Here is a 22,453-nt window from a genome sequence, read left to right on the forward strand (position 1 = left end):
GGAATGACCTACCTGCAGCGGTCTTTGAGGGCTGTCCTTCCTTAAGGAGATTCAAGAATAATTTAAAAAGTTGTGTATAAAGTGCAAATTAAAATTAAGGCGACATTTAACATTTAATTTTTTTAAGGTGACATGTATTTATTTAGCCTGACGAGTTACTTCCTTGGTTTGAATTGTAAATTATTTAAAAGTAGCGTGTAAGAGGGTCTTAGACTAGAAATGTTTAGTTTAAATGTAGTTCTGTTTATAAGTATGCATAAGGGTGTAATTATTTGACTTATTTGAACTGTTGTATCAGTGAAGCGAGGTGAGTCAGTGAAGTTATGGTTTTACAGTGCAGTGAATAGTTCCGATCAGTGATAATTTATAGCGTCAATGAAATGTGTTCTATAGTGTCAGTGAAATGTGTGCTAAAGTGTCAGTGAAATGCGTGCTAAAGTGTCAGTGAAATGCGTCATAGTGCCACTACAGTGAGTGAGATGAGAGTAAAGTGAAAGACTATTGAAACTTATGTAGGGCCTATACATAATAATGTAGGTTGTAATGTTTTTATTGTTATTGTGTTAAGTTATATTGTGTATTCTTATTGTATTGTGTATAAAATTGTAGGCCTATTGTGTATTGTAATTTTATTGTGTATTGTTTATATTGTGTATACCACTGCCACCGGGTGCATGCCCACTTGCAGTGTAAATAAATACATACATACAAATCACCACTCTCTTATTATCATTATCATCATCAGTAGCAACAGCATCAAAAACAGGAAGATGAGAGCAATCGTCAGTTTTGCCGTCACCCAGTCCATTCTTTTAGGACGGCTAAAATCTCTCTTGCCATTGATTCCGGAACTAGGAAGCTATTTTTCAACATTCTCTTCATAACAAGCACAACGTGGGTTACCTTAGCAACCTATAGCTTATTTCTTTTATCCACTTACGAAATTTATGTGTACAGCAGTCTTTAAGGACCTTTAAATGGCATTCCGCTCTGTTAGCTGTTATATTTATTAATCCTCCAGGGTTCATAGGCAGCTAGCAAATCCAGCTACTGCAACTACTCTGTATGCAAGTCTTAAGGCTGGTTCACAATAAATCGGGAATGGAAACGAGAACGAGAACGGAAATATTCTTAAAATAAATGTATTTAAATGTGAGCATTCACAATTAACTATTGTGAATGCACACATTTAAATACATTTATTTTAACAATATTTCCGTTCTCGTTCCCGTTCTCGTTTCCGTTCCCGGTTTATTGTGAACCAGCCTTTATTCTCCAGACGTTTCGTATTTTCACGCAGTTGTCTGATCAATTTTAATTGCGTGGTTTGGTGCACTGTGGTCGTGATAACTTATAAAATGCATTTTTCAGCATGAAATTAACTTTTGCGTATTATTTTAAGCTGTTACATTTCTGTGACAATATTTTATTTATTTACTTATTTATTATTTATTAATTTATTATTTGTTTGTTTGTTTATTTATTTACTTATTTATTTACCTGTTTACTTACTTATTTTCATAATTATTTACTATTTATTTACTTACTTATTTAATTATTTCTTTACTTATTTATTTATTTTCTTATTTATTTTTTATTCATTTTTATTAATCTATTTCTTCATTCATTCATTCATTTACTTACTCGTTTATTTTTTTACTTATTTATTAATTTATTATTTGTGTGTTCATTTACTAATTTATTTATTTATTTCTCTATTTACGTATTTAATTATTTACATACTTATTTACTATTTATTTATTTACTTATTTAATCATTTGTTTACTTATCTATTTTCTTATTTATTTATTTTTCATTTATTTTTATTAATCTATTCATTCATTCAGACATTCATTCATTCATTCATACATTCATTCATTCAGTCATTCATTCATTCATTCATACATTCATTCATTCATTCATTCATTCAGACATTCATTCATTCAGTCATTCATTCATTCATACATTCATTCATTCAGACATTCATTCATACATTCATTCAAACATTCATTCATTCAGACATTCATTCATTCAGTCATTCATTCATACATTCATTCATTCAGACATTCATTCATTCATTCATTCATTCATTCATTCATTCATTCATTCATTCATTCAGATATTCATTCATTCATTCATTCATTCATTCATTCATTCATTCATTCATTCATTCAGTCATTCATTCATTCATTCAGACATTCATTCATTCATTCATACATTCATTCATTCAGTCATTCATTCATTCCTTCATTCATACATTCATTCATTCATTCATTCAGACATTCATTCATTCATTCAGACATTCATTCATTCAGACATTCATTCATTCATTCAGACATTCATTCATTCAGTCATTCATTTATTCATACATTCATTCAGACACTCATTCATTCATTCATTCATGCATTCATTCATTCATACATTCATTCATTCAGACATTCATTCATACATTCATTCATTCATTCATTCAGACATTCATTCATACATTCATACATGCATTCATTCATTCATACATTCATTCATTCAGACATTCATTCATTCATACATTCATTCATTCAGTCATTCATTCATTCATTCATTCATACATACATTCATTCATACATTCATTCATACATTCATTCAGTCATTCATTCATTCATACATTCATTCAGACATTCATTCATTCATTCATTCATACATTCATTCATTCAGACATTCATTCATTCAGTCATTCATTCATTCATTCATTCATTCATTCATTCAGACATTCATTCATTCATTCATTCATTCATTCATTCATTCATTCATTCAGACATTCATTCATTCAGACATTCATTCATTCAGACATTCATTCATTCAGTCATTCATTCAGACATTCATTCATTCAGTCATTCATTCATTATTCATTCAGACATTCATTCATTCAATCATTCATTCATTCATTCAGACAGCCATTCATTCAGTCATTTATTCATACATTCATTCATTCAGACATTCATTCATTCATTCATTCATTCATTCGGACATTCATTCATTCAGTCATTCATTCATTCATTCAGACATTCATTCATACAGTCATTGATTCATACATTCATTCATTCAGATATTCATTCATTCATTTACTTATTCGTTTATTTATTTACGTATTTATTAATTTATTATTTGTTTGTTTATTTACTTATTTATTTATTTATTTATTTATTTATTTATTTATTTATTTATTTATTTATTTATTTATTTACGTATTTAATTATTTATATACTTAGTTACTATTTATTTATTTACTTATTTAATCATTTGTTTACTTATTTATTTTCTTATTTATTTATTTTTCATTTATTTTTATTAATCTATTCCTTCATTTATTTATTCATTCATTCATTCATTTATTTCTTTAGTCATTTATTCATTTATTCATTCATTCATTTACCTACTTACTTACTCGTTTATTTATTTATTGTTTTATTTATTTATTTATCGTCACTGTTAAGCTACAAAGCCTTTATTCTATATAGTCGATAAAGTGGTGGTGAGGTGATACTGCAATAATGATGGGTTTGAAAATGACGGAGGAGAGCTCGGCAGGACCGTTCCGCGGCATTACATAACACAACAATAAGACTTCATTACAGTTCAGAAATCGGTCTGATACAGACTTGGTTGCATGCTTGTTAGTTTTTACACGACTTGCATGAATGGTAGAAGTGTTATAAAATTTCTCGTCAATTGACGACCTGTGCCGCGGAACGGTCCGGCCGAACTACGATTGCACTGTACTATAACAACGGCCTCGTTTTCCACCGCGAATAACACAAATTGTCACATATTGAACACTCCTATCTTCGATGAAAAATGTCAGATAGAACCAGAAATGGAGTTAAATAAACACTACTGTTATTATTTAGGGAATTACTACGACAGCCTTATAAAACTTCTGTGCTAACATTCCAGCTAGACGCATACCAACCCCGCACCAGCTGACTGCGCTAAGGTTCGCTCAAGTTTCAAGTAGACAACCTGACTCATTCCTGCACCAGCCTTCTCCGTGAGTCGCCAAGGACGATCGAGGAATGTTAATTGAATTATAATGAAATGGAGATCAAGAAGAATGATATTGATGCATGGGTAAACGGCAGAACTCTGGGGAAACCCCCATCCATGATCTTGTACGCCACAAGGATTTTTCAATTAAGAAATTCTGGGTTATTGGGTCTTGAAATCGGACTGCCTGCGTGACGGACTGATGGTCTAGACCAGTCATGTCAACTGATGCCCATAGGAGCAAGCGCGCGCTTCAGAGCTCAGGAGAGCCTGAGCGCTTTACAGCGGAAAGGAAAGAGACAGACGAAAGAGGTGGTATATGCCGCTTGGTCGAGCTATATTCAGGGATGGCCAGCACTGATTCAATGGTTAAAGGGAAGAAAACTTATTAAAACTGTATCCATGTTAATTTTTAGATTTGTCTAAGAAGTACAATTACATTATAAGAATGTAAGTTTTAATTTTAATGCTCATTTTTCACAAGTTTGTTTTTTTATTCAAAAGGAATATTTTCTCAACTTTTTTTTTATAGAAAAGTGAAATTTTCAGATATAGGCCTATTTATTTAGTAGTCTTACAGGTAGTGAAAAATGTTCTCGTAAATCTAATATATAGTAAATAAGTATTACTGAAGATAGTGTATTACAAATTTTGAAAATATTCTCATGGAAAATGTTTGTAAGGAAATTAATTTAAAAAGCAACTACTCTTATATCATAAGCAAAAGATATGTGCCCATGTGTTGTAAAAATGTCAGCTCTATAGCTTCAGCAGATTTCGAGAAAATAATTTAATATTCTGATGATAAAAAGTTGCTCACAAATATCACCTTAAAAGCATAATGCGATCAGAGTTCTGTAATGGAATATTAGTTACACTTGAAATAAATACAGTACCTAGGTAACTTTGCTTTGTATTGTAATATTGTTTTGATTAGTTCATTGATTTCTTTTATAAGGCCAAAGACACCATCAATATCAATTTCAACTTATCAAGTCATACTCAATCTCTTACTTTGGGATATCACTTTCTTTATGAATGATGTGATTCATTCACTTAGTACAGTATAGTTGTACTACTATGGAATATATGTGAATATTCCTTCTTAACTCTTTATTATGTTATTAACGTTTAAAACACAAGTGCAATATTAAGGAACTGGTGTTAGTACTTTTGTTTTAAAGATAATATAGAGAATATCAAACAGAAATAAGCCATATAAAAATAACGACATAAAATTTCACGTTCCGTTTGAAGTTTGTGCACCACTATTTTCTTAATCCAACAGGCTGCTTATTCCTCCTAGCATACCTAGCGCTTGATGCCCGCGCACGATGTCAAGGTCAGAACAATGCGCTTGCTTTGACATCATTGGTCTAAACCAGCAGCCACGGCAAGAAAGTAAACGAATACTAACTAGATCTTGACTGAATGACGGAAGTCACAGACGTCTTGTCAAAATATGACAGTTCATCGCACTGAAGTCAAACAAAAGGTCTACAGCATAAAACCGTCGCATATCATTATCCGAAAGGTGTACACAATCTTATGTTGTGTAAACTAACTTGGCGTAAGAGCTCAAATGTTCAACAACAGCGGCAAGTTGAAAGTAGTTTATTGTGTTTTAGAAAGTGCATTACATGTTCTCGCTTGAAATACGTGAATCATCGCAAGCCTATACAGTTGCAAATCGTGGACACTGCCAAAGTGGGTCTGTGTTCGTGTACAGGCATTTGAAATTCTGAAGAGTAGCGCTGAACGTAGATTCTTCTTCTCATTACGTCTCTTCTCTTTAGAATCATGCATACTTCTACTCCGAATTATCTGTTATCGCGCTTTCAATTTCTTACAACTCTTCGAAACCGACATCAAGCACTTCTTTCTATCCCTCATCATAGAACGTCTTTATACTCATCTTCCTATACTGTAGAAATATCTCGCCTCTGGAATTCGTTACCTAATGACGTCAGGGACTGCCGGACTTTATCACAATTCAAAATTAAATTGGAAAATTTTGTCTTATTTAATGTTTTTTAGGTATTGCTAGAAGTATTGATTTGTGTTTTTTTTCTTTTTCTTTTTTAATCTAGATTAAATTGCAAGTTTCTTGATTACGTTAGTTAATTAGTTAGGATAGAATTAATTATGATACTTAATCACTCTTTTAAAGTTTGTATGACTGCATCCTGTGTATATTTTTGTGTGGCTTTACTTTGTTTATAGCGTTTTTTTCTCTCTCTCTCTCTTTATTACTTGTGTAGCTTTACTTTGTATATAGTGTATTTTTTTCTGTTTATTTCTATTATTGTATTTGTATTCCTGGTGTTGTGGAAGAGAAGGCCTGATAGCCTTAACTACACCAGAATAAATAAATAAATAAACAAATAAATAAATAGAGTTGGCGTTCATACGGCCATAATATTTTTATTTTTAAGTACAAGCTCGGAACATTGCTATAGATGACTTGGCAAACTAACACGTAAATTATACAGGGTGTTTCCGGGCTAGTGTTAATAACTTTCAGGGATGATGGGGAAGGGCACATGTATCAATTTGAGATAAGGAAATGACTGAGTCGAACGTTATAAGCAAAAATAGTTGTGTGGAAATGAAATAATTTTATTCCTCTGTACGCTTTATTTATGTATATTTATCTGTACATCTTACACATACTGTATTCAATCTGACGTTTACGTTGTCTACTTACAGTATTCCGTTCAGTTCGTTGTCTGAGGGGTGGGGACAGGAAACTACACTGAAGCAATGCAGATGGCGTAATGTGTTACGGACATGGTCGGTCCTGATATGCACGTCTGTAGACAGCAGTGTATGTGTACAAGCTGCAGTGTCCAGTCGATCAGTCCTAGTGAAATGGAGAAGTACACGAGAGCGGAATATGCAGACCTGATTTTCGAATACGGATGAGCCAATGGGAACAATAGACAAGCTCACAGATTGTATCGGGCCAAGTAGCCATGTAGGAGACATCCGGTCCATGACATGTTTCCACGACTGTTCCAAAGGTTAAGGGAAGGAGGGCACGTGGTGCGAAATTACAATTCCAGTCAATTCAGTCATTTCCGGACCAGGATTTCTTATCTCAAATTCATACATGTGCCCTTCCCCATCATCCCTGAAAGTTTGTAACACCAGCCCGGAAACACCCTGTAGATTACTTGGCAAACCAACACGTAAATTATAGAACTATGATGTGGTAGTTTACCAGTACTGCTTTTTCCCACACTCTTGCTCTGTAGAATTAATTGAAGCAGTTTATATTTGCTGATGTATGGAATGTCCCAAAAATCGTATTTACTCGGATATTAGACCCCCTTTTTAATCTTTTTAATGTAAAAACTATGAAGGGGTTTTATGCGCATATTTAAAAAAAGCATCAGTGAAATAAAGTTTTTTAAATTAGGTAACAGTAGGTCTAAATACAGAAATTAGTTTTAAAATGGCAATACATTTTCTCTGCGAAGTCAGTCACATTCAAGTGACACAGAATGAGAGCGAGTGCCAGACTGACCAGTGTTGCCAGATCTGTCAATTTTAGTTTTGACAGTCTCCTAACGTTTTGTACACTTTTTATTTTTGAAAATGAATAATCATCGATCCGGACAATAACAATAATAAAATATTAATAATAAATTTAATTATAAGTAATTATAATAATCACGGAAGAAAATCGTTCTCAGAATCTAGCATATTTTATTATAATCTGGCACAATTATTTTCGTATCTGGCATGATTTCAACTAGTAGGTTTCGCAAAACTGGAAAGACGGACAAATTATTATTCTCCTTCCCTTTTTCACTCTGTTCTAACGAAAACGCGTTGCCTTTGTTGGGTAAAGAAGGAAGGGAAACTTCACAGACCAATTTAAAAATATGCTAATTTAATTATGTTTTTAACCTCCTGAGTCCTGAGACATTTGTTGTTTTATTTTTAAATTTCAATACAATTTCTACACTTCACAAAAAGTCACTCAAAAGAGGAAAAATGTTGAAAACATTCTTCAGGGCACAAATGCAGGTATATTATACTATACTTCGGATCTCTGCACATACATCTTATATCATAATCATGTATGAAGTGTAGTAGGTATAGTAGTCTATACTAATATACTATACTCTCAAGACTCAGTATGATAACTCAGAATAGTATGATGTTCAAATCTTCATAGAATAACTTTTAAACATTATTACAGTAGAACCCCGATTATTCGTCACCCGATTAACCGATCGACGGATTATCCGACTACCTTTCTCTCGCGCTTTTCTTTCTTTTTTTCTTTGCTGCGGAAAAAATGTAGTACTACTCCTTACATTATTACCTAACTTTTCTAGAGTGTATTATTTATTACAAGTCTTTACCTTACATAGTACTACTGCCGGCAATAAGAACAGTTACTTGGGTGTTTTTTCTCAACTTGTAAAATAGTCACTACCTCCTTTCAGAGAAATCCTCCAAGAACTTCGGCACAATTTATAGTAAACCCGTGCAGCATTCAGTCCTCGTCCTACTGTTCGAGTGCCGGTACTTTATATCTTCTATGCAAAATATCTTCCATGGGTGTCAAAAGTGTTTTGCTAAGTGTCGAAATAAAAATGCAAATAATTTAGAGCCTTGAGAAAGGAGAAACTGTGGTTCATTTCGCAACAGAATACGTGAGTGGCGATAAAACTGTGTGCGATTTAAGAAAAAACAAGGATAAAGTATATAAAGTACGTAAATCTACAACATATCTACTATTCCTATCTTTTCCCAAACAAACATCACAAAGAATTTCCTTGGCCCTTATAAACCCATCATTGACAACCAGACTTAAATTAGTAACTTCTGGTCCACTATCTAGCATGTTAAACACAGCATTACGGAGGAAAATACAAAACTGTAACATGCACTTAATTTATTAATAGTACATTATGCAACGAGCCTATAATGGTAGTAATTAAGACGCGAGTATGTTTATAAAACGAGCGCGAGTCTCATAATTTTCATACGAGCGTCTTAATTACCATACCAAGTTTCATACGACTTTTTATGCTCGACCATATTTCTAACTTGAAATTATTCATAAGTATTCATGTTATTCTTATCTGACTGAGGAGCGGAACTGACATTGTGCAATACCTCGTAAATTGTGAGATGTGCGCAGACGCGGAAGTATTGATTTTTTCCGTGAAACAAATGTCGACATTGACCTTGATATAATCTAGAGAGTAAAATAAACATTAATCTTGATATAACCTTGAAATTGAATTAGACATTGAAAAAGAGATGACAAATTGAATTTATTTGAATATTATTTACAATTAACGCTAATTATTATAGTAACAGAACTGACATTATTTCAAATATAGGTGATTTATTGATTTATTGTTGTCTTTCGATTGCATATCCGGGAATAATCGATACTTGCGCTTTCATATTGCTACAATGGTATTATCTGATTTTTGGAACACCTGAAATTTAATGAATAACTGTACTTTAATGAGGTCCATTAAAGGGCTGCTACCAGGTGTATAATTACTACATTTTGGCATGGTCGAGCATAAAGCATTTTATGGTACAGATTATTAGATTTTTTCGATTAACCGTCCAGTCCGCCATCTTCATTACCACGGATAATAGAGGTTCTACTGTATTATCTTTCACACAAAGAAATTTTCTTCCTCTACAAATTTCTATCCTCATCATCATCTTCGGGGGAGTCTGTAACCCCTAGTCTCAAGGTGGCGGATAGGTGAGAAATGAATTACCTCCCGCGGATCAACAGGTGTTACTGCCTTGCAGGAAGAGGTAGATTCGTCAAAGGTTAAAGGAAGAAAGCTTTGATTAAAAAGTACCTGTTCCTCCATGTTAGGGGTTGTAGCGATAGGCCAGCTCCCTGTCCTGCACAAAAAGTGTACAATGTTAAAAAAAAGCAAAGAAATGAAAATAAATTATTATTACTATTATTATTATTGTTACTATTATTGTTACTGTTATTATTATTATTATTATTATTATTATTATTATTTATATTATTATTTCGTTCTAGGTTCCCCCATTAACTGCTCTTCGACCCTCCAGAGGGCTGCGGCCCCCAGTTAATAATCACTAGTCCACTCTATAGCCTACTATATTAAACCAGCCGAGTAAACCCACGTAGCAACAAAGTGCCACTTATTCGGCGTAGAAGCGTCATTTAGTACCATTCTAGGAATAGCTTGAATTTCAGTAAACTTAATGATGAATACGGGGTTCCCGAGAGTGTAATATGATATTCTGGAAGTACACCAGCTGTCCGAAGTAGTAAACTCGAGATGTGGGCGAGCATATTAACCTTTAACCCAACAAACTTGAATATTAACTACAGGCTCCAAGCAATTGGTAGGAAGGATTTCCTGACTTAAGAAGTGACACCATCTCCTAAAGACTGTGCTTTAGGGAATAGGTTATGACTTTGAATGATAGAAAAATATCATATTTTGACCTTTGGAAATCATTAATTAAAGCCTTGCTAATGAATGATATCACATATTATATAGATCATTGTATCTGCAATGAAAGTACTCGAATTGTAGCATGTCCACACTAATTAAACACTTACTTACTTACAAATGGCTTTTAAGGAACCCGAAGGTTCATTGCCGCCCTCACATAAGCCCGCCATCGGTCCCTATCCTGTGCAAGATTAATCCAGTCTCGTATCATCATACCCCACCTCCCTCAAATCCATTTTAATATTATCCTCCCATCTACGTCTCGGCCTCCCTAAAGGTCTTTTTCCCTCCGGTCTCCCAACTAACACTCTATATGCATTTCTGGATTCGCCCATACGTGCTACATGCCCTGCCCATCTCAAACGTCTAATTTTAAGTTCCTAATTATGTCAGGTGAAGAATACAATGCGTGCAGTTCTGTGTTGTGTAACTTTCTCCATTCTCCTGTAACTTCATCCCGCTTAGCCCCAAATATTTTTCTAAGCACCTTATTCTCAAACACCCTTAATCTATCTTCCTCTCTCAGAGTGAGAGTCCAAGTTTCACAACCATACAGAAGAACCGGTAATATAACTGTTTTATAAATTCTAACTTTCAGATTTTTGGACAGCAGACTGGATGATAAGAGCTTCTCAACCGAATAATAACACGCATTTCCCATATTTATTCTGCGTTTAATTTCCTCCCGAGTGTCATTTATATTTGTTACTGTTGCTCCAAGATATTTGAATTTTTCCACCTCTTCGAAGGATAAATCTCCAATTTTTATATTTCCATTTCGTACAATATTCTGATCACGAGACATAATCATATACTTTGTCTATTCGGGATTTACTTCCAAACCGATCGCTTTCCTTGCTTCAAGTAAAATTTCTGTGTTTTCCCTAACCGTTTGTGTATTTTCTCCTAACATATTCACGTCATCTGCATAGACAAGAAGCTGATGTAACCCGTTCAATTCCAAACCCTCCCTGTTATCCTGAACTTTCGTAATGGCATATTCTAGAGCGAAGTTAAAAAGTAAAGGTGATAGTGCATCTCCCTGCTTTAGCCCGCAATGAATTGGAAAAGGATCAGATAGAAACTGACACTAAAAATATGAAAACATCGTTGACACAAATCAGGCCTACAACACACCAAGTTCTAATATAAAAGACAATAGACTTCCACCTGTGTTCGCTTGGTGTCGATAACATGTTTCACCCTAAAGACACAGATCAACTTCCTGACTGCCCATACTACTACGAGATGGACTGACTGATTGGACAATCAATTTTTTTACTATAATGCGATTGGCTTTCTTTTAGTGAAGATAAACTAAAGACAAAAATTTACACCACTAAAATGTGGAACATTCAACACTTCCATGCCCGGACAATCGAAGCTGCTTGTAGACTACATACGGAGTGTATTAGCAATATGGCTATACGTTCGATTGCATTGTGTAACGACTAGAGTTGAACAGCGATCGAGAAAGCAAGACTACGGCCTCAAAGCCGAAAACCCGCACGACAATGTTGACTACATCGCGTTGTTGACGTAAAAACTGCTTGTGAGCGTTTCAGGACCTCCGGAATTGTCGAGACTTGAACGTCAAGCAGCCTTGAATCGTCGCAGTTGTTTATACTCACAGACCAGACTGAACTTTTAGCTGTTTTGGAAACTGTTATATATATATAAGCAATCAATTAGCCTATTTGAAACAACATCTCTACCTTTCGGTGTACAATAATCCGTTCCCCAATCTTTATATAATTACTAGGCCCTTATTAAAAGTCTAGGATTTTTCTTTTCCTATGTTCGAGATCAAGTATATAATTTCAAGTAAAAAAAGATATTAACGCTTTATTTGGCGTTATGTTTTATGTTACTTAGAAATACAAACTTATTTGAGAATTATTTTTTTTCTGTTTATATAACCATAGGTAATATCTGATAATAGAACCAGAATATTTTGATAACTACTATACTGTTTTGTTTTGTCTTTTTGTCTCTATTAAACATTTCCATTGTTACTTATTTCAATGATGTATGTTATTCAATGTATACAAAGTTATTCAAGTATACAATTTCAAGTAAAAAAAATATATATTAACGCTTTATTTGGCGTTATGTTTTATGTTACTTAGAAATACAAACTTATTTGAGAATTATTTTTTTTTCTGTTTATATAACCATAGGTAATATCTGATAATAGAACCAGAATATTTTGATAACTACTATACTGTTTTGTTTTGTCTTTTTGTCTCTATTAAACATTTCCATTGTTACTTATTTCAATGATGTATGTTATTCAATGTATACAAAGTTATTTAAGTATACAATTTCAAGTAAAAAAATATATATTAACGCTTTATTTGGCGTTATGTTTTATGTTTCTTAGAAATACAAACTTATTTGAGAATTATTTTTTTCTGTTTATATAACCTTAGATAATATCTGATAATAGAACCAGAATATTTTGATAACTACGATACTGTTTTGTTTTGTCTTTTTGTCTCTATTAAACATTTCCATTGTTACTTATTTCAATGATGTATGTTATTCAAAGTTACGAGAAGTAATAATCACCATCCGCTTCGTGGCAGTGTGAAAGTATTATTCTCAGTGCGAAGAAACCCGATCTGATATTACGAAATCCACGGACGCGCGTATTTCTGATGCCTGACGATAAAGTTTCTCATTTCCTTATCTGCGCGGCTTCTGAACCTGCTGTCTTGCCATTGTTCTTGTCTGACTTCTGAGTGACGGTTCGTGCTGAATTGGCGTTGGTGGAGGATGTAGTTCCACTTCCACATTCTAGAGGGCGGTTTCAAGAACCCTCCAGTTTTTCGATGTTAGAATTGCAAGAACATCGATTTTCCAGTTCTGAGACCTCTTTCAGACTGAAAGTAACAAGTCACATTTTTTTAAATTTGTTTGTCCCTCAATAGTAACAAATATAAATGATACTCGGAAGGAAATTAAACACAGAATAAATATGGGAAATGCCTGTTATTATTCGGTTGACAAGCTTTTATCATCCAGTCTGCTGTCAAAAAATCTGAAAGTTAGAATTTATAAAACAGTTATATTACCGGTTGTTCTTTAAGGTTGTGAAACTTGGACTCTCACTTTGAGAGAAGAACATAGGTTAAGAGTGTTTGAGAATAAGGTGCTTAGGAAAATATTTGGGGCTAAGAGGGATGACGTTACAGGAGAATGGAGAAAGTTACACAACACAGAACTGCACGCATTGTATTCTTCGCCTGACGTAATTAGGAACATTAAATCCAGACGTTTGAGATGGGCAGGGCATGTAGCACGTATGGGCGAATCCAGAAATGCACATAGAGTGTTAGTTGGGAGGCCGGAGGGAAAAAGACCTTTATGGAGGCCGAGACGTAGATGGGAAGATAATATTAAAATGGATTTAAGGGAGGTGGGATATGATGATAGAGACTGGATTAATCTTGCACAGGATAGGGACCGCTGGCGGGCTTATGTGAGGGCGGCAATGAACCTCCGGGTTCCTTAAAAGCCAGTAACTAAGTAAGTAAGTAAGTACGTAAGTAAGTAATTAAGTAAGTAAGTAAATTTTGTCCCTACTTCTGTCATTAATAAACGTCTGTTAGCCTTACCTCTTGATAGGCCTACTTATTTCACAACTTTGGCTCGTCAGAAACTCGAATATCTTTATTTATTTTATTTTATTGGGTTATTTTACGACGCTATATCAACATCTAGGTTATTTAGCGTCTGAATGATATGAAGGTGATAATGCCGGCGAAATGAGTCCGGGGTCCAACACCAGCATTTGCTCGGATTGGGTTGAGGGAAAACCCCGGAAAAACCTCAACTAGATAACTTGCCCCGACCGGGATTCGAACCCGGGCCACCTGGTTTCGCGGCCAGGCGCGCTGACCGTTACTCCACAGGTGTGGACGAATATCTTTATGTTTTCTGTGGAAATGTTCTTTGTATGTTGTTGTTTAGTCAACTGTCCGAAGACAGGACTGAACCACACAAGACATACCAAGAAGACATCACTTATAAGGCAACAAGGCCAGGAGATAATGAGGTAGTGTGGTCAGTTCCTTTCCCCCTCCATTACACACATCGCCGACTAGCTTCATATTACACTAGTCAGACTTCAGATGCATACAAACAATTGTTCCTTCTCTGACACAAATCGTCAAGTGTGATATACTGTCTGATAATAGATGAACATATCAACCAGAATGTCAATCAGACGGACTTCTTTGTATAATAATATGAAGTCTGTGACACATTCCGTCCTCACTTCACAGATGTTAAAGCTAACGAATTTAGGCTGTGCTGAGTTCTTCAGTCAGTGCGAATTCGAACTTTTATAATATGAACCCCTACATCCACTTTCACAAATCAAAGAATTTTGACAGTAACTGTGGTAAATAGAGGAAATTTCAACGTAACAGTGACTTTTAACAGACCTTTTTCTTTAAATTCAGTGCCTTTTTGAATTCAAACTATATAAATCATTAGAATTCATTCTTAGCAAGCAATATTTGGGCACAACTCAATTATGAATGAAATGGTCTTTAGGGGTTTTGAATCTAGAGGGTTCATATAGGCCTAGCCTATTATTATGACGTCAGTTACGACGTTCCTCCCACACAAAACCACCCGTTTATACGCATATCCAAGCAGCTGGAATTTAGTACATGAAATTACCAATTTTTCTTTTATTTATAATTAATGAAGAACATATCTAAAGTGAAGATTAATTTTTTGGTCCAACAGAATTATCTGTTATGGTTACCATTGGTTATTAATGGGAAAAATTCGCTCCGTCATCGGGGATCGAATCCGAGACCTCCAGTTCTACGCACTGGGCGCTCTAACCACTGAGCTGCGCCGAGGCTCAAACCACAGCACTGGATCGAATCTTTCTCCTTTGGTACTTTTCAGCGTAGCTCAGTGATTACAGCGCCCAATGCGTAGAACTGGGGGTCCCGGGTTCGATCTCCTGCTCCGGAGCGAATTTTTCTCCTTTAATAACCAATGATAATTCTAAGGGATAATAATGGATGTATGTACCGAGATTACTAGAAGAGGAAAGTATTGTCTTCAATATTACGAAATCTATGAATATTTAAGCGAATTCCTTGTTACTAAACTACTTTATTCTTCTTCTTTTCAAATTCTGTGGTTAGGCCTATGGCTCGTTTTGGTTTATTCATAATCCACATGTTAAGGGCAGAGAACGGTATTTTTTGGTGAAAAATGAGTAAATCTTCAACAAAAAAAAAAAAAAAATCTTTAAAATACCCTGTGATATGTTTGGAATGCATAGAATAACATTTTGTGGGTATTGTGCCTTTATCGGATGTTGAGTCGCCATTTTTAAACTTCCTGCGTTATGGATTTTTAAACCACTCGCCCACTTTTATTGTTGTTTCCCGTAAATTAAGTTAAAAAAATTTTTTTCTTTAAAATACCCTTTGATACGTGTGGAATGCATTGCATAACATTTTGTGGGTATTTGTGCCGTTATCGGATGTTGAGACGTCATTTTTAAACTTACTGCGTTATGAATTTTTAAATCATACGCCCGTTTTTATTGTTGTTTCCCGTAAATTAAATTTTCATAAAAAAACTTTTTTCTTTAAAATACCCTTTGATATGTGTGGAATGCGTTGCATAACTTTTGTGTGTATTTGTGCCTTTATCGGATGTTGAGTCGCCATTTTTAAACTTCCTGCGTTATGGATTTTTAAACCACTCGCCCACTTTTATTGTTGTTTCCGGTAAATTAAATTAAAAAAAATCTTTTTTCTTTAAAATACCCTTTGATATGTGTGGAATGCATTGCATAACATTTTGTGGGTATTTGTGCCCTTATCGGATGTTGAGACGTCATTTTTAAACTTACTGCGTTATGGATTTTTAAATCATACGCCCGTTTTTATTGTTGTTTCCCGTAAATTAAATTTTCATAAAAAAACTTTTTTCCTTAAATATCCTTTGATATGTGTGGAATGTGTTGCATAACATTTTGTTGGTATTTGTGCCCTTATCGGATGCTGAGTCGCCATTTTTAAACATTCTGCGTTATGGATTTTTAAATCACTCGCCCACTTTTATTGTTGTTTCCGGTAAATTAAATTTAAAAAAACTTTTTCTTTAAAATACCCTTTGATATGTGTGGAATGCATTACATAACATTTTGTGGGTATTTGTGCCCTTATGGGATGCTGAGACGTCATTTTTAAACTTCCTGCGCTATGGATTTTTAAATCACACGCCCGCTTTTTATCGGTTTCCAGTAACTTCATTGTTTTTGCTACATTGCCAGACAAAAATGGATATAATTTCTGAACTATTAAAGATACATGCATGAAATTTAGAACACACATTCTTTAGACTGTAACAGAATTTTGTTAATTGATTTCGTTTTAAAAATACGTCCGTTTGTTTGCAAGAAAGGAAATCAGAAAATTGTTATTGAATTGTAATTGTTTATTTTAAAAACGTAGGGATTAACATTAAAATTCTGTTACAACAGTTTGTAGAACATGATTTTGCAAATATATTGCAACAAAAAGTTTGAATCTATCTTTAAAAACGGTTTAGATATATCGGTTTTAGTACAATCCTGCATTGGGTATTTTTTTTTTCAAATTTGGGACCCCAAATAATTTGTTTTTCAAAATATTTTTATTTGGTTGAGTTTCCACAGCTATGAGCTCTTTTCATGCAAAAAATTAATATTTTACACCAAGTAGGAAAAAAGTTTTAAAAAATATCATCCTCTCCCCTTAAGAGGGCAGCCAGAATCTCGTTTCGCAGCAGATTTGTATTGTAGAGAGTTTTCCTCTACCTCCTTTCCTCGTGTTTGAGCCATTGTTACTTATTTATATTCTGTCACCTTGTCATTTCTTATCTGACATCCTCGTTCCTAATGCTATGTTTACTAACACGTCATTTTACAGACCTGAAGAACCGCATTTGCATCGATTGTAGCTTCTGTTCACCTTTTCCTCCAAGTCAGACATCCACTCCCACACAGTTTATGCGTTTGTTTGATTGCATCGCATATATTCTGAACAGTGGCGGTGCGTCAATAAGAGCACAAGAGCACGTGAACACCTTGTTTCCATTAATGCACGGCTAGTTTTATTATTTAATACCGTATTGACGTAATGGGGATGTATAATATCAGAATCGAGTATTTTAAACTTCCCGCATCTTGCATAAACTTCTTATGTAAACTTGGCAACATCCGTTCACGCACAAGCTGTGCTCTTTTCAAGAAGGTTGCAGGAATTTCACGCATGCGCGGGAGAAAATTGTCTTTAGCTGGCCGCTTATAACTCATCAAGAGCACAAAGCGTTAAGTGAACAGTGAATCTATCCTACAGATGTCAGGTGCATCGATGCCTATCGTTCACGTGCTATATATCGAGGAGGAAATTTAATAGTTTGTATTTTAGTCTGTAGTTGTCAGCATCTCACTGTCGGAACGTTTACTTTATTTTTAGATTTAGATTTAGATTTATTTATTTAACCTGGTAGAGATAAGACCGTCAGGCCATCTCTGCCCCTCTACCAGGGGATTACAACTATAACATGAACAATAAGATTACAATTAATATTAAATTTACAATTACAATTACAATAAAAATTAAACTACGACAAGAATACCTGATTAATGAAAGCTAGACATTTTATCATAGAAGTTAAGAACAAAGAATATTTTTGTATTTACTAAATTACAAATTAAACCTAGAATAACAAAATTCTATAGTGATGAAATTACCGGATATTGAGATATTTTGTGGTAGATTAAAAGAACTATTTACAAGAAACCATGTCTGAACGAGTCTCAATTACTGACCAAGTGCCTAGTAAGTTTGCGTTTGAATTGAATTTTATTTCGACAGTCCCTGATGCTAGCAGGTAACGAATTCCAGCGTCTTGGCAGGGCTATTGTGAAAGAGGATGAGTATGAGGAGGTGCGATGGGATGGTATTGTTAGTATTGTTTCATGGCGAGAGCGTGTGTTCAGATTGTGGTGGGAAGAAAGGTAAGTGAAGCGAGACGACAGATACGAAGGAATAGAAGAGTTCAAGATTTCGAAGAGAAAGAGAAGTGAATGTAAATTTCTTTTCTTATGTGGATGTGTGAGCAGTGCTGCTACGAGAGTGTTGTTTGTGAATTACTATACTACAGTGTCACTATAATAGCTTAATTTGGCTTTCAAAGACGTGCTGGCTGAATGCGATGGTGGTATGAATTTAAATATCTGTATGGTGGTGTATATTATTTAAGAATAATATTTGCTGGCATGTATTTATAGTAATCAATCTATGCGAATGGAATTACAGTACTGGTATAGGCTATAGTGTATCAGTGTGTTGTGAATCAAAATATATTACTGAACACACGCTTTTGAAAATAACGGCACTGTGGTATGTATTAATTTTTAACAAACGTAAACAGTGAACTCTGTTAAGCAATTTTGAACAGTAAAGAACTGGGTAAACTGGCTTACGAGGAAAAATTGGAAATAAAAAGACTGGGTTTCATTATTATTATTATTATTATTATTATTATTATTATTATTATTATTATTATTATTATTACGTGTTGTTTTGAATTTATATACAGTTTTTTCGGTAGTGAAACATTGGAATCATGACATTTCATATTAGGCTAAACGTACGATTTCAAACTCTCTTCGATTTTGGAACACAAAATTGAGAACACACATAATATTTTATCACGAGCCGCCACTGATTCTGAAATACCTATATGTTCGTTATTTTAAGTTGATTCGCTCAGCATGCATAGGAGGAAGCCTTAGGCTCCACTTCTTGACAGTGATTATCTTACTCTTAACTTTCTAACTACGTGGAATGGGAGTTCTTTAGCAAACTTCCCAACTTAGGATGCAAAAAAATACCTGTTATCGATATTCCTTCTGGGAGTAGGAATATACATGCCAGAGAACTAAACGTACTACGTTACGTATATCTTATAAAAGCACTCATAACTTCTTGTGCTGTTCCAAGATATACGTACGTATAGCTACATTCCGCCTTCTGAACAGAAATTATAGCACAGAATAAATATTTTGAGTGCTCTATGTATTCGTATATAGTGTTACTCTGAAGACTGAAGGTATCGGAGACTGAAATAAATTCCAGAATAAGACATAGGGGCTATTCCATATGAAATCGATCAGTAAAAAACTCGCATTTTTTTAATACTCCAATTTTTTTCCCTATTTATGCAAGGTGCTCAGGACAATGCATTTTCAAAAATATACTATCGAAAGTCAAACGGTTTTCGTGTTATTGAGCGACAAATATAGCGTATTTTATAAAAACAAGCCTCTTTCAGCGCTCAGAAGTCTGGAACCATTTACTGCAGAACATTGAACGAGAGCTCATTTTGAAGCTGACATTTGGTAGTTTATGTTAAGAAGTAATCTTTATTTTTATTGTATACAGAGAGACAGCTAATCTGATTTTACTTACTTTTAGGCTTTTTGCCAATTTGTAAAAATTAAAAAAATATTGAGAAAAAAAAACTTTGCATTATTAAGAGGGACTTCGGCATTGTTTGCTTAGTGGCTCGGCAATAAGTTTCGAGGGTATTAAATAAATTATTTTCACACGCCTAGACTTGAACGGCGCAGTACCGCACGCACTGGCCGAGAGCTGACGATAAGCGAGCGTTGGGCGTCATTTTACTCCTGTGTTTATGAAAACTTTTGATAAAGGTAGCCCAGCTATGCGCTACTAGACGAAACATCACGTGTTTATGTCTCCTGGCCTTGCTTGTCTCGGCTACCTCCCGCCTCACAGTCAGCTGGTTAGTTCACGCGCGTACTATTTATTTTCTTTATTTGATATTTTCAATACTTTCTTATCAACGGTACAACAGTAAAAAATATGTGTTTATTTGTACTTTCAATGCGGAATCTAATCATATATTTTAAAAATATTTTTTCGTGGTCAAAGGCGTCTTAATGAAGAAAAATCTAAATTTCTCCATTTCCATGGAGGGAACCCAAGAGTTGGAACTTAAAACTGAGACGATTCTTTCGACGCCGGGGTGGAATCCAGTGTGGCTTAGTGGATAAAGCGTCAGCACGTTGAGCTGAAAACCCGGGTTCAAATCCCGGCGCCGGAGAGAATTTTTCTCCGTTCCATTACTCTTTCATCGTATGATGACGCAGAATATCTGCATGGAAATATATGTACTTCAGTACATAATAATAATATATATTTAACTTACTAACTAAAAAAAATAATAAATATTGGTACATTAATGAGATGAATGAGCCTGTCGATTCTTACACAGTTGTTCTAGGCCTATATTTGAGTGACTAGATATTTCTTTAGTGGCACTAGAATCATTGATATTAATATCTTCACACACAGCTTCTGAACTATTAGCAGAGCCTAAATGAAGTGTATCATCACGTTCCTTTCTTTCCAAAGCTCCAGATCGAAGCCTTTTTTTCATTATGTATAATGGGCACTATTTAACAGAGACATAGACAACTACTAGCGTGTACCACGTAAGGAAGATTTAAAGTCATGAATACATGAAAAGGTTCGGTACTTTTGTCCTCTGTAATGAATTCGGGTGGTCCCTGGCTGGGTTACAGGTGCAGCACCAGAAGTGTAGGGAAAAGATGGCGAGAAACACCACGTTCATAGTGCTTTAAATCCCTTTTTTGTTGCTGAGAGTAGAGTGTGAAGTCGATAGACGGGTAGGGTAATAAATTTCATAAAACGTCAGTATTGGGAGAAAAAGTGAAAGCGATTGCCATGTGTCATTTCCAATCTCTGAGATTTTAAGCTATAATGTAATACGCAATTCGTTTGAATTTTATTTTTCCTTCTGTCTTTTTTGAAGGACCACAAAGACAGACCTCGAGGACCACAGTTAGTCCGAACTTGCTTTAACCCGCAGTGAATTGGAAAAGCGTCTGACAGAAGCTGGCCTATACGGACTCTACTGTACGTTTCACTGAGATACATTTTAATTAATCGAACTAGTCTCTTCGGAATACCAACTTCTATAAGAATATTATATAAAACTTCCCTCTTAACAGAGTCATATGCCTTTTTGAAATCTATGAATAACTGATGTACTGTAACCTCATACTCCCATTTTTCTTGATAATAATAATAATAATAATAATAATAATAATAATAATAATAATAATAATAACTATTACGTACATATTCGGAAATACGTAGTGTTACCAAGGTTTAGCTGGCACTGTGCAACATTTAACCATTCATTTAATGTTTCCTTTCATTTGAAATAGACTGACATGCCTTCAGCTGCTTTGCTCTTTGAACCATCTCAATGCACCGCGACGTAACATTGTGAAGTCGTGCTGAAGTGAAGGAAGAATGAGAAGGTCACGCCCAATGTAACGCTCAAGTTAATTTTAAATTTATATTTTTAAAAAATGTGACACCCACGCGCATGCCTGACTGAAGGAAGACAGATTGAGTGAGAAGGTCGTACACATTACTACAAACTCTGTCAGGCCTTCAGACGCTAAATAACATTCATGCTGTAAATTCTGTTGCAAGAATTCCACTCTTCCAAGCCTGTGTTGAGATTTAATATCTCCCACGTTTGGTAATTAATTTTCATTTCATCCAACGCCTGTCTAGGTAATAACAGTTCCGAAAAATCAGCGATATTAAATCTTACCGCATGGTTAAAAAATCTGTAGACACGAATAATAATTCATTCAGAACTTTTTAGTGCAACTCGAACATTAGTTATTGTTTTTCTATTAAATGTTTTAATTGATATAAAGTAAAATCACCCCGTAACATTATTATAATAAAAACAACGAATGTCAACAACTACTGGGTGTTCAGTTCAAAGTGTGTCATGGCTTGCTGTATGCCGTCATGTGGCTAGCCGATGAGCCTAGAGAA

General features: G+C 34.5%; 1 protein-coding gene and 1 long non-coding RNA gene across 10 annotated transcripts in view; one reads left to right on the top strand and one right to left on the bottom strand.

Annotated features, from left to right (window-relative positions):
* The window catches only part of LOC138710089 (uncharacterized), a 68,885-nt gene extending 46,996 nt beyond the window's left edge, over nt 1-21,889 (bottom strand). The window contains exons 1-2 of the long non-coding RNA XR_011335056.1: nt 21,829-21,889; nt 9,873-9,918 (exon numbers count right to left, since the gene is read on the bottom strand). This is a non-coding gene — a long non-coding RNA (uncharacterized lncRNA). The remainder of the gene's footprint in view (nt 1-9,872; nt 9,919-21,828) is intronic.
* Ndae1 (Na[+]-driven anion exchanger 1) overlaps nt 1-22,453 on the top strand; it is a 704,613-nt gene that overhangs the window by 118,028 nt on the left and 564,132 nt on the right. The gene's annotated exons all lie outside the window — the stretch shown is intronic.

Source organism: Periplaneta americana, chromosome 12, assembly GCF_040183065.1.
Source record: "Periplaneta americana isolate PAMFEO1 chromosome 12, P.americana_PAMFEO1_priV1, whole genome shotgun sequence".
Classification (NCBI taxonomy): Eukaryota; Metazoa; Arthropoda; class Insecta; order Blattodea; family Blattidae; genus Periplaneta; species Periplaneta americana.